Here is a 14,598-nt window from a genome sequence, read left to right as displayed (position 1 = left end):
AATTAGTAAATTATTGGCCATAGACGAGAACCCTGACATCCAGTTTTTTCCTCTTTTAAAGCTGCTATGCTGCCAGGCTGCCGCCAGCAGAGCTGAATGTCCCCAACAAATGAACTATTTACTCCTGTTTGAGTAAAAAAGACAGTGACCAGCTGTTTCAGGAAGCTGTGGAGCCTTTTCTACAGTCTAAACCACACATCTGTGATTTCACTGCTTTGTTTGTAAAGATTTACATCCTCAGTAGGAAGCAGTGAGCCTATCACCAGCCAGACATGTCGCCATCAGAAATATGACCTGCTCGCATGAAAGAGGCGAAGATCCAGAACATCTCAGGTATGTTAGAAATGTGGCACCGTGTTCACGCTGAGTCTGATCCCAATTTGCACCATCTATATGTCACAGCTGTGATAATGAAAATCCAACTTTAACCTGCCCCCCCGCCTTCCTTAATAGGTGAAATCAACATGGGACTCTATCTTCTCCGCCTCTACCCACCAGTCAAAACCGTTTCATTGACAGATCTCTGCGAGCAGCGACCGCATCCAGACGTCGTATATAAATATATATCCTGTCCTACGTTTCATTTATTCATTCAAAGTGGCGTTTGACATCACAGGTCTGCTTTCAAAGACCTGTTCCCTGTTTAGAGGTTGAGCCGCCTCGCTGCTGCGTGGTGCAAACATCAAACGCACGTTCAGGCTCAGATGTATTTTTATCCCCTCGGCCCCCCCACACACTCCCCTTGTCAGCGGTGAATAGACCCTTTCAGAGGATTTTGTCTGACCACTTCCTTTATTCTCCCCACTGAAGGCTAATTGAGGTTGTGCAAATTAACAGAGGGAGCTGTCAGACGGCGGGAGGCTGGGGGAGGAGGGGCTGTGAGCTTGGGGGGGTGTGAGGGGTGGGGGGTGGGGGGGTGGATGGCGGTGAAAATAAGCGCTTCCTCCTCTCTGGCTCTCAAAATAACCCGCGCCCCCATGGCTTGATCGCCCCACTCCTGAGGACCGGGTATCCCAGCTGTGAGACGAGCTGTCAGAGTGGCTCTCACTCTGACACACACACACACACACACACACACACACACACACACACACACACACACACACACACACACACACACACACACACACACACACACACTCCCTCCTTCTCTGCTGTACAGATAAAGCAGTATCAACACTTGCAGACACACGCTCCCTTTCTATGGCTTATTTATTGCTTCCGCTTTCATCTTATTACATTTTTAACTTGGAGTCTTATTATGCTGCTGACAACCTTACATGGCCAAAAGTATGCTGACGCCTGAACATCACAGCCATCTCATCTCAAGACCATGAGCATCATCTGCTCTAACAGCAGGAAGCAGCTTCCACTTCCACTTTGCAGGGATTTGTTCCCATTCAGACACCAGAGCACTGGGAGATCAGGTCTGGCTCCCAGTGGATGTTCCAGTTCATCCCAAAGGTGTTGAATGGGGTTGAGGTCAGGGGTCTGTGCAGGTCAGTCAGTTTCTTCTTGGGGACACTTTTGGTAACGTGACCTCTAGGCTGCTGTTTTAATGTCTGATTTTTCTCTTTTTGAGGTTACTGCTGCATAATTTATTGTCTATCTGGATAGCAAACAGTTAAACAGGGTAAAAATCCTGTTTATTCTGCAGCAGATGGAATATTTTTCCATTCAGGTTGATGTAAGAGTCTTTGAGCTTTCTCGAAATACCTTCAGAATAGCGCTAAAGGCTGTTAAATGACCTTCTGGGATTTTAAAACAATGCTTGTGATTGCAGCAGATTTACAAAATGAAGAAGAAGAAGAAGATCAATCTTGAGAAACGTAAGCTCATAATTAGCACACTTTTGATTTATCTGAAACTGAAATCTAAGCAGCAGTTACATTTATTCAATGAAAGTGACGTCAGATCTATCTATATGTCTAATTATCCATCTATGTTTAACACACACCACGCGCCTCCTGTCTCTTGTTGTTGAGATGAAAATGGCAGCATGATTGCACGCAGCATACACAATGAGCAGCTGAGGGCCTGGGAGAGCTTCTTTGTTCAGTCAAAACAAACTGCCTCTACGACAGAGACAAGAAAACCGAGACAGAGAATGACAGAGGCTTTAAATCGCCTCAATTTCTGTGTCTGGGTGAAGTTTTGTCATTTTCAAGTTTGGAGACAAAGCTCGATTTTGTGCGACGCTGAAGTTGAATCCAGGTTAAGCACAAAAGTGTTGCTGTGTGTGTTTTTTTGCTGCACAGGATCTGATGTAATCATCCCTTGTGGAATTTATGAGGGCTGAATTTGAAAGCCTGGCTTTGATGTTAGAGGACAGGGCGGCTGGAGAGAGCGGTGCAGCTCCGGTCAAAGATATTTGGATGAATTAGCTGCGCAAGACCTGAAATATTGAATAAGATCAAAATGGAGAGAGTGTGTGTTCAAACGATGAAGCCTTTACTTCCTTTAGCTGTGGCTGAGACGCCCTCGAGCACAATCGTTGAATCTAGAGACGTCCTCGGTGAAGCCAGCAGTGGGAGGCTGCAGTTCGACTGGGCAGCTTCCAGGTATGTCCACGACGTTGACATGGAGAAAAAATGTGTCAAAGATAAATCTCACATGTTTAGACAGGAGAAGTTAAAACACAGCAGTTGAATATCAATCAAAGGACAGTTGAGCTTTAATTTTCATGTCTCGTGACCTGGAGCCGTATGAATGACTGCAGGGTGAACGTCCACCTGCTGAGAGCTGCTTCAGGTGATGCTGCGAGCTCGATAGCACACCTGGCCGGCTCTGCCAGCATATGGACGCCACCGGGGAGGAAATGTAGGACGCCCCAGGGGACAGAACGGGTTAGACATGATCTACTCTCTCCTGCTCTGTGATTACAAGGAACAAATCAGGCTGACTCTAATTTAAATAAGACTTTGTTTTTAAGATTAAGCAGGAGAGTATTTTCTGTTAATGGAGCGGCGCCTGATTAATGACCCGCGTCCACGTTATGATATTAAATGATTATAAAATCAGGTTACAGCCAGTTTTTCAATCTCAAATGCTTTTTCTAAGGTTCCTCCAGCTGTTTGTGCTGCACATTGTGAGTCTGAGTGGAAAATAGCTGAACAACACCGCCTAAAATCGAAAAAAATCCACCTAAATATTGCAAAACAAGGATTTAGCCATAGCTGTGAGAAACAATGATACTGCTGAACCTCTGTCCTCTTCTTTTGCTTTTTTCCTGCGGTTTAAATGAAGTGTTGTACCTAAAAGAGCTGCTTTCAGAGGCCGCGCTGAGCCACAGCGACGCTCTGAGTTAAATGCTAAAAAGCTAACAATGACAATGCTAATATGCTGACATTTAGCAGGCGTAATGTTCATGACGGTGGCACGAGATTAAACATTAAGATGGAATTAAATCTACAGATTCGTGTACATGGACATGAAGTGACAGAGTGGTGGACAGAGCTAGCTGTTAGCTAGCAGGTACAGAGCTAGCTGTTAGCTAGCAGGTACAGAGCTAGCTGTTAGCTAGCAGACGCATAGCTAGCTGTTTTCTCTACAGCTAATCCAGCCGTGCAGTTTACATGGATGCATTTTACTCATAGTACTTAGTGGTGTACTGACTACTTCAGTCATGGAAATGCAGTCTTTGCTCAGCTCTTATAACCTGTGTAAGATTTCCTGTAAAAGAGACCTTTTAGGATATATTTTAGCACTGTGGTCACATTACTGGAGTTGAGCTTCGCCTCATTATGTGAATGCTGAGGGGCATCAGAGTCCCTGCCTGTAATCCACACTGCTCCAAGTCGTCCTTTGTTGATCAAACCCAACAAGCCAACAGTCAGAGAAGGCAGCATGTATTTGCTGTCCACCTGCAGTCTATAATTTCAGGGACATTATGTGCATTTTCAAAGAGCTGAACCGAACTGCACGCCTCATCTTATGTGGACTCCACATGTAAAAGCATCCATAACAAGTAAATGACAGGCGCTGGGATGCACTCTGCACTCCTGGATCCATCTTTCTGTTATTTTTCACGTTTCCTATTCATGTTGTTAAAAGGAGACGAGAAAGAAACCAAGTCAAGATGTTTTCTTCGATATGTCGAGGGTTCAAAAGAGGCAAATATCATAAAGTCAGCGTTAATGTTAAATGTCAGATTTTGCTGGCAGTCCCTCAGAAATAAAGACATTCAGCCTTTTCTCAGGTTCATCATTTTGCACCATCCACACAGAGAGAAAGAAATCCTGTGCAAAGCAGGAAAAACGGATTTCTCTGCAAAACAAGATAAAGGACGACGTGCTGGAAGCAGCAGGTCACACAGCTCGACTATACATCATCAGACTCCCTCAGCAGCGCCTGCTCTCACTAACCCTCCTCCAGAAACATCAGCTCGCCTCGCTGCCATGGTGCTTTGGGAATAACCCAGTGTTGTCCTCTCTGTTGGGCTTTTCCAGAAAGCAGCTAAAGTGTGACACATTAAGCTCCACCTGTCAGCGATGGAGCCTTTCCTGACTGATTAAAGGTTAGAACTGCACTGCAGTACTTTATTTTGACTCGATTCACATCCAGAGTCTTGTTTGTGTCCACCCCTGTTAGCTCTGGTTTGGTCTCCACCACCTCCTGAAGAAAACTTTATTTCTTTATTGAGAGAATATCTGGAAATGACGGCGAGAGAGGACTCAAACCGCTGATGTTGCTGTTCTTCGTTGGCGTTTTAACCTTTTGTTGGAGATTTTTAGCTGAAAACAGACGCCTGCTGGAAATGATCAAAGATAGACTAAAAACAAACTTTTTCTGCAAAATTTCCCTAACATGGGATCAATAAAGTTTTATATCTTATCTCTCATAATCACTTGATTTACTGTATTAGAATAATTCCATTCAATTCAGTTCAGTCTTACTTCTATAGCACCAACAAATTAACTGAAAAGTGGACCTTTAAAATTAGTGGACATGAAACAGAAGACGACTCGCCAAATGAAATAAGAAATGCTTTATTTCCTGACAATAAATAATACTTTTGCTGAATACAACTATGAATTTTGGTGCAAAGAGGACAAACAGTGTTCACTTACGATTCGTTAATTCAAGCTGCTTGTTAATTGTCTTTAGTCTGAGGACAGGAGGTCAGCTGAATGTACGAAATGTGAAATTTGTCTACAGGCAAAGCATAATTCAACATTATGGAGAGTTTTCAGTAATAAATGATCGGTTGATTTGAGTTTAATGAAGCTTTTCTCTGAAGGAAACTTCAGATGCCTTCAGTGTTGTTAATACTTTCATTTCTAAGGTTTATGTAACAGTGGAGGCGTATAAAGCTTTGACTTCACAGACTGAACTTGATAGCAAAATAAATCCTTTGTTAGTTAAATAAACCAGATTAAACAACGTCAGAGTTTGCTCAGAAAGAATACCTCTGCCCTCTCTTCAGCTCTGCAGAGGCTTGACGAGAGGCTGCAGATTAAAAAGCCAGGACTCTGGGTAGACTTTCAATAATGCATGCGGCGTCGTCGGCTCCGTGTCGCGTGTCCGGGCCCAAGATGCAGAGACCGTGTTCAGCCTGAGGGGCCCCGAGGCCCCGAGGCCCCGCCTGACCTGCGGGATCTCCAAGGCTTTGAGCGGGTCAACGAGCAAAATGAGGAACAGCTCAATTTCAATCAGGTGGTATTTACTTAACAGCAAAAGGCCACGTCACATCCAGAGAATAGCTTTGTAAATGTCTCTCCGCTGGACGCCTGAAGCAGGTTTTACAGGCACAATCGACAGAGGTGCTACGTATGAGCTACTTTACACTAAGTGCTTCCATTCTGGGAGTATTTCTGCGTTTCCTTCACCACATGTCTGACTTTATATTTGAGATAAGTTTAAATATCTTGTATCTGTCGTAGTCATCAGCAGCAGGCAGCAGCAGCAGATTCCACCGGATGTCCTTCAGAAGCGTTTTGAATGTGTGTTTGTGCTCATCCGCTTTGTTTTTTGAAGTGATAAAAAAAGTCAATCAGTCAACTTCAGAGGTGCTTGCAGGCAGTCAGCAGCTAGCTGTTTCCAGTCTTCATGCTAAGCTAAGTTAAAGTGCAGTTTCATCAATCTTCTCAGCTAACTCTCCTCTAGAAGGTCAATAAGCATATTTCCCAAAATGCTGAACTATTCCTAGAAATGTCACCGTAAGCAGCTTAAATTCAAAGGTTGAAATATTACTTTCGTTCAGATTTTGGCTGCAGGACTTGTTTGCTTTGAACTAAACATTAAACTTTTTCATGGTGGTATTTCTAAAATCAATGAAGAATCAGAGCTTATACCTTGAAGGAAATTAAAAATATACCTAACTTCATTATAAATTACATACAGACCTCCCAAATAAAAATAAAAGATAAAATATGTTTAAAATATGTTCAAATGTTCCCTCTCAAATGACACAGAAGTGGTTTCTGACGTCTTATGTCTGATGTTTTATGGTGTGATGCGGTGGTTTGTTTGGGTTTAGGGACAGATCACTGTTGAAATGATGACTTTGTGAGGGTTGGGGTCTTCACTTAATCCCCTCTTTGGATCAGGCTTTAGTCAGACTTCAGTCTAAACTGGGCAGGCTCCGTCTGCAGGACTGTTTTCGTTTTGTGATCCAGCTTCGACTCCCAAAAGAGAAAATAATACAGTCTGCTCCTTGATTGCACTCTCCCTGTCGTCTGCGTTCCTGTGTTTGCTGTTCCGGTGAAATTGCTGCGTGAGGTGCTGCTGCTTTATTGGACAGTACGCGGCAGACCAGAGAGGAAAACACCGAGAACGAAATGAGAGGAGAAAACACTTCGTGAGCTGAATTCTGACTCCTGATCACAGCCGAGCGCCAGCGTCATCCACGGAGCCATCAGGACAACATCCAAAGGCACATTTTCAGTTATTTATTCACAGCCTGAGCTTCAGACCTGCTCAGCAAAATTAGATTAATGCCACAACCGTCACACGTAAAGATATTTCCCTCCGTTCTCACTCGGTGTGCTTAGCGTTAGCCAGTTTGCGTTTACCGCCAGCAGAGACTCCATATGGTGACGTGACGTGTTGCTCCTCAGACCTCAAACTGTTGGTGGATGAATCTGATGAAGTATTCACATCCTTCACTGAGGTAAAAGTACTAATACCTCACTGTGAAAATACTCCACTACAAATAAAAGTCCTGCATTCAGCCTCACTTCAGTTAAAGTATGTAAGTATTATCAGCAGGACAAAGTGTTTCAGGTTGAACTCACTGAGCTCCTTCATATCCTGTTGCTGATTTAATCTTCATCAATGCATCAGATTCTATAAGATCATCATATGTTTGCAGCGCGGCCGTCCTGTGAGAACCACGTATCTCCAATAAGTTTGATGAGCTCAGAAAAACAGGCTGTTTTCTGCTTTGAGATGATGCATTTTCAGCTGATCGAAGAGGCTTTTTAGAGAGTTTGTTTAGCCAAAGAAGGAGAATTCACACTTCATCCTTCAGTTTAACACAAACACTCAGCTCATCTGGAGGTACGTGGTTTTCGCTGGGCAGGAAGGGCATGAAAAACTTTAATCTGAAAAGTAACTAATAACTAAAGGTGGCAGACAAATGTAGCCTCTGAGATGGAGTAGAAGTGCACAGCTGCACGAAATAATGATCAAGTGAAGTACAACTACCTCAAAATTGTACTTAAATCAAGTTCTTGCAATGTTTTTATTGGCACATGTAGATCAGTGAGAAGGAGCTCTGTGTGGCTCTGACTTCATACAAAGATCATTTAAGTTAACTAGTGCTTCCACAGATCACAGCAAAGGTTCAGAGCCAGAGAAACAGTCTTTGCTTTGCTCTGTAAATGAAATCAGCGCTGCCATCAAAGGTCAGTTCGTCGTGACCGGCTGCATCCCAGCGGCACGCGATGAAGAAATAAACGAAGTATAATGAAACATATATTACAATAAAACCCAGCAGCAGATCAAAACACTGATGAAATATGAGCGAGCGCTTCCCTCCCTCCTCTCGCCTCCTCTCGGCAGACATCTGGGCTCTTTAAGTCTCAGCTCTGTTTACCTCACGACGCCTTTTCAAAAGCATCTGCAGCGGGCGGAGGCGCGCTCGCTCCGGCTGCAGCAGCCTCACCTCCTCCCGGCCCTCTCCTGGCTCCACCTGCAGAGCCGCCCCATCTAAAATTGATTACGGTGACATTTACTATTCATAGAAAAGGTTACTAGAGTAACCCTGTGCTGTGCCGCATGTTTGAGTGGAGCATTATTCCCAAACAAATGAAGAGGCTCTCTTCACTCAACTGTGGACCAGAGCTGAATGGCAAACTGGTTGAGTAATTATGAATAATGTGCATCTCTGCTGAGTATTTGGCTGATTTTTTTTCCTCCCCTCTGTTTAATTTTGAGAAGGGAAAGAAATACAGTGGGTGTTTAAATTACTACGGGAAGATCAATATTATAGTATTTTGATGGAGCTCTTACCCCTGAGCTGATGGTGGTCGAACCTTCTCCACACCCTCCTGACCTTGGCAGATTTCTGAATGATCATCCCTGGTTGTTTAAAATGCAGAAGATAGAGAAATGTTGAATAATGCTGCTTTATCGCCTTTACTGGCCTTGGCTAATCTGATTGGCTGGCAGGTGTAAAACTGTATTTTCGGTTAATAGTTTAACCTCTTAATCAGAACTAAAGTGGTGATCTTCACCTGCAGGTAACCATGGCAACAACACTTCTGTTTCATCCTGCCTGAACTCTCATTGGCGGGGAAGCCGGCGAGAGTTCAGAGTTCATGTTAAAGTGACATACGCATCACCAGTCACGGTCCAATAATATCACATATATACATATATTATTCTGAAATGGGCCATTCTCTAAAATGAGAACTTTAACTTTGGTTTGTTAAGTACGTTGTAGATTTTGATGCTAATACCTTTCTCGTATTTAAACTTTTATGTGGGTAAAAGATTTTCAAAGTGCTGACTGGCTAATGCGCTAATGTTAGCTAGCCTGCAGTGAATGCTAACATTGTATTTTCCCCTGCTGGAGGTTGTTTCTGCACCGTCTTTGCTTTTTGGAGCCGGAAGTGACCACATTTGGATGAGAGGGCGGAGCTGCCATGGGTAGACATTGGTACACCTCCATCTTGATTGGATCGAACCCGAGGATGCACCGTGGTAGCAGCGTCTATTTTACTTTAAATGGGACCATAATTTACTAAATGAACATCATGCTGTGCTGAGGAAGACTTGAAACTCACGACTGAGACCATAAACTCTTTAGGAAACTGTTTACTGAGGTGATAAATCAAGTGAGAAGTCGAGTCATTTTCCCATAAGCTTACATACAATCAGACTTATTTTGACAGCCCCCTGCTGGCCATTAGGAAGAATGCAGGTTTAAAGCACTTCAGCATTGGCTTTACTGATCAAACCCAGAAGCTCTGTAAAATCGAACAGAATAAAACCTGCAACTTACAGAGTTATTCAGTGAGTTTAGACATGGAAATGACATAATAATGAAATACATCTCATTGAGTAGAAGATGCCAAAAAAGACAAAGATACTGCCACTGTAATTACGACTAAAACAACACTATTTTGGGAAGAAGTAAGGTGGACTTTGCTTCCACATATAACTGCATGCATGCATGAAGGGTTTGAACACACTTCAGGTTTTGATTCAGCCACATAAACAATATGTTCCACTTGAAGTCACCAAACAATTACAAGAGCAGCAACAAGTCGGCGGATGAATGTTTACGTTGGCTTTCAGTTCCGGTCACAGCGCCGTGCTCGGCAGCCATGGTGAGTCCAACGCGGAGGTGTTTTTTTACACTGCGTGGGCATCGAACTCGAAGGCTGAGAGGTCTCAGAGGAGACGGAGCTCCTTGCTGGCTGCCGTCCATAAAGTACAGTAAGTGCTCTTCATACAATCAAACACGCTGCATCTCGCTACTCTTTAATTTAGTCAGTGCACATTCAAGTGTTTCATCAGAATCATGCTGCGTTTCATGGGTTCAGTCTTTCAACAAAACTCCTCTCTGCTTATGCTGCGAGGCACATTATCAGCATCTTTTCCACAGACTGAGCCTTTAAGTCTGTTTGGAAACATTTTCCTTGATTCAGGGCAACACTCGAAACCTCTAAACGCAGCGAGAGCCGTGTTTACTGACTTTAAGAGGCATAAAGTTAGACATCCAATCACAAGTCTTCAAAAATCAACTGCCTAAATACAAATGTGATATTTTTCCACATGAGTACGAAGGTTTGGGCATGGCTCAGTTCAGGAGTGATTAAAACCCCCCTGGAGCTCACTGGTGTCAGTGATATCAGTGAGATGAGGTGCTGCACAGAGGCCAGAGGATACCAAGACAACATTCACCCCGGCAACATCCTGTTTCCATCTGGCAAGCAGTGCAGAAGTATCTGTGGTGTCTGCGTCTGCTGTACCAGCAGACTGCAGAGCAGCTTCTTTCCTCAGGCTGTGAGACCCCTCGATCCGTCCTCCATACATCATAAAAGACTTCAGTACAACGTTAGAGATGTGCTCAGTTTCACCTCAAGATGGTACGATGCTCAAACAGTTGAACCTCCTGAACTTTGAATTGTTCTACATTTTGTGAAATATTTAGCTGGGTATCTCCAGCATGAGGCTATGACCAGCAGCCAGTTAGCTTAGCTTAGCACAAAGACAGGAAACAGGGGGAAACAGCTAGCCTGGCTGTCCAAAGGTAACACCTACAAGCACCTTTTCAAGCTTTTACTAATTAATTAACATGTTATAATTGGTTTGTTTAGTCCTTAAAAAAGTGTTTTGTCATCACCATGAGACTGTGGAGGATCCAGGAAGTCGCTGCACATGGCCAACACATAAACCTCTGTCAATCTATAACTTGACATTTTCGGTTTTTGCACAGATTAATTAAAGAAGTTAATCGGTTAACTTCAGAGGTGCTGGCAGGTGAAGTTTGTTACAGTTCCATGGAGGCAGGATAGGTTTCCACTCCTCATGCTAAGCTATGCTAACTGGCAGCTAGCTGTGGCTTCACATTTAGCATACAGACATGAGACTGGGGTCAAACCTCTCATGTAAGTCTAAATGAAACTTCCCAAAATGTTTAACTATTCCGATTAATTTCTTCTTAAGGAGGAATTCATGTGCCAAAATATTAAAAAACGGCTTACTCAAAGTCAGATTATGCTTGACTACATTAAAGGCATTCTGTACGGTGGTGTTCCTGTTTGGCACCTGGTCTCACCTGTGCGCTGTAACTGGCTGGGAGCTACACGCCCACTACTCAAAGGCTGCAGCCCAGAGACGTCCAAAATACAGCAAAACAAGAGGAAAATAAGAAACTACAGGCAGAAAAAGATAAACACACCAACACACACTTCTAGTGCATCATGAGTCTACACTGGTTTTAAGAAAATACTGCATAGTTTTGGCGAACTTTAAGACAATCTAAATTTTACATACATTAAAATATAATATTTGCTCACCGTCTCATTATTATGGAAAGTTTCTCATTTCACCGAATAAGATATTTCAAATTTTTAGGAAATGTGTTATAGCATGAAAAGGATGTAAAGAAAATTAAAAACAAGCACCTATTTATTTGTTATTGTGGCAGAAATATGCAGACTATTAAATATCCTTTAAATAAAATGCATGACTGTTATGATCATGATTCTCAATTCAAACTCCATTAAAACTTTGATCGATGAGAGGTTGATGCCGTCACCTTTGGACTCATCAGAGCCTGAAGCCACTGCTGTTAACTTAATGTTTGCATATACTTGTGTTCTATATTGTGACTTATGGAGATTTTGTGTTGTCTCTGGTACGTTTGACATTACAGCCACAGCACAAATCTCGTTATCCGGTCGTGGAGAGCTGCGAGAGGACGCCGTTGGGCTGCAGGCGGAGGGCGGGTGCGCGTTACCTCGGCCTATCACGGACACATTTGAAAGACCCGTTTGAAGCCAGCAGGAGTGGGAGATGAAAGTCCTGGCACAGCACACTTTGACATCATCAAAACACAACTCCCTCACAACACTCAGCGGCTCTAATGGCTGTGTTAAAAGGTACTTTTAAATACACAGATTTACAAGTGGCCGCTGGCATGGTCCGCACGCTCTTTGTTCTGAATTGAACATGAATGAATTCTACATAATGAAACAGGAGAGCAGCCAGAGGAGGTAAAGCACAGCAAAATAATGGTTTTACTGAGACTGAGCTAAAATGTTGGATGTGTTTGCACTGAGGATTCAGCAGAGTGAAGCTTCATTGATTTAATGCTTTGTGTCACCAGTTTGGGGGAGAAGGGAGGAAAACAAGGAAGGAAAGCGTAAGAGGGGCAATAAAAGATGAAATCCAGCAAAACAGTTCAGCCTGGACCAAAGAGGTGGACCGACAGACACAAGCAGACACATTTAAAATACATAGGAACATGATTCAGGACAGATCCGTCGGCATGTAAGTGCAGCATCATGGATCTTGTTGTACAAATCCGCGGGGATGTTTTACTGATTGCAGCGCTGCAGCAGCAAATGTTAAAAGCTTCCACCTTTGTGAGAATTATCTGTGAAATATGAGCGAGACACAGTGTGTGTGTGTGTGTGTGTGTGTGTGTGTGTGTGTGTGTGTGTGTGTGTGTGTGCGAGGCGTCGTTAAGAGGAGAGACGAGTCCTTCTCCCTCTGAAAAACAGCTTGTGACATTTGAGAGATAATTGACACTGCACTTTTCCCCCCTCGCAGCCTCGCTCCCCGGAGCCCTCCATTTTCCCAGGAGTGACCCCGCTTGCTCCGACGAAGTGCTCTTCACAAGGTTGTCATCGGAAAGGTCAGATCCAGAGAGCGAGCGAGGCATGAAAGAAGTAAGATGGAGATCCCACCATCCATCTCGCTGTCTGGATCAAGACACCAATCTGACCTTTAACAGTATATCAGCCTCAACAAGCTGTCAGAGCGTACGTGGGAGCGCGGCGCATGATGCCTGTTGGTCTGAGCGAGTGTGTATACGAGACGCAAAGACTTTTAACTACTAACGTTCATAATATTTACATGCAACTCCTCAGTTTGCAGTTTAATGTACCTCTTCTTCTGTGCACGGCGTACTCAGAAGTATTTTCATTCTCTCATTGCTTAAATTTGAAGTTATTAAGGCAACGTTTGGGGATCAATTTGGAATTTAGTCCCTTAAATGTCACAAAACAGAGAAAAATTAACATAAAAATGTCCTAAAACCGAATGTAATGTCTTCAAACTGCTGGTTTTGACTGACCAGCAGTCCAAAAACCCAAAATACTCATTCAGTATCGATGAGAAAAGCAACAAATCATCACAACTGAGAAGCTGCAACGAGAAAATATCTGATATTTTTCTTGATGGGCAATTACTGAAATTCCTGTCGGCTAATCAATTAATCAGCTAATCGTTTCATTTGAACCTTTTTTTTAGTACGTTTTTGGAGGAGTTTTTGTTCTGAAGACGCAAAAAGAAAAGCTTTAATCAATGGACATTAAAGTCTGTAAAGCCATTAAAAGTACAGCTCTGTGGAAGTTATAACTGTAATGTTGCTTCATGATAATAATGAAAAAAAAGCTCCAACTTTTAAATCTGGGAACCAATCAGAAGCAGCTGAGTTTTACACGTGTTGAACAGAAACCTCACTTCAGGCGTGAGAACTGTTTTTAGCTGTTGTTAAACAGAGGACAGTTTTACCTCTTAAGGCCCCGAAAAACGACTGAATTGAAAGGATCCTGAAGGCAACACCAGCCTTCAGACATGAGCTGTGATCAGAGGTCACAAGCCGACGTTACTTTGCTTTAAAGGACCTCAAGCCAAACGGCGTGGGAGCCGCGGCCTCATCACACCTGACTGCAAAATTTAGCCAAAACGCAGAGGAACATGGACGCGTGCTGGATGACGTCGTCGGGACGAAGGAGCTGATTGTGGACTCTTCTGAGCTCTGCATCCGTCCAGGCGGAGGCCATCGTGGTGGCTCGACTTCCTGCGGAGGCTCTTCTTCAGCGCCTGGTCTGCAGCGGCCGGCGCTGCCCTCCATGCAGAAAGACGCTAACAAGCTGCCAGCTCAGTGATTGGACAAGGAGAGGAAGCGGGGACAGAGAGGACGATGCTGGGTGAGCATCCTGAACGTCTCTCTGACATTTAGACAAGAAGACGTCGTCCCCCGAGCGGTGGAGGAGATCATGGCTGCTGGTGGCGATCAAATGGTAAAGCTCATCCCAGCTTCATCACAGTGTGGACGTCAGTGGACCAGGGTGCTCTGACGTCTTTAAGGACTCATTGATTGAACTTAACTTTTGGCACAGAGCAATAGATCTATTTAACCTTTTAACATAGACTAGCTGGATGGAGTGTCCATCGGTTAGACGGACTCACGTTAATAATTATTGCACCATTATTGATGTTTTTGCCTTGAATGTCGACATCGCAGCACTTTTTGTTCTCACGCCTCAAAAAAAGTGAGAAAGCAGCAGGAGAGCATTAAGTAGAAGCTCGACGTCGTATTCGTCAACGTTGCTCATCAGAACCAAACAAACATCGCTGTGGGTTCCAGATGTGTCTCACCATTAAAACCAGCAGCTGTTCTCACCTGAGCAG

Source organism: Chaetodon trifascialis, chromosome 14 (genome assembly GCF_039877785.1).
Source record: "Chaetodon trifascialis isolate fChaTrf1 chromosome 14, fChaTrf1.hap1, whole genome shotgun sequence".
In the NCBI taxonomy this organism is placed as follows: Eukaryota; Metazoa; Chordata; class Actinopteri; order Chaetodontiformes; family Chaetodontidae; genus Chaetodon; species Chaetodon trifascialis.
The sequence above is the reverse complement of the archived record's forward strand: the minus strand, read 5'-3'. Positions refer to the sequence as shown.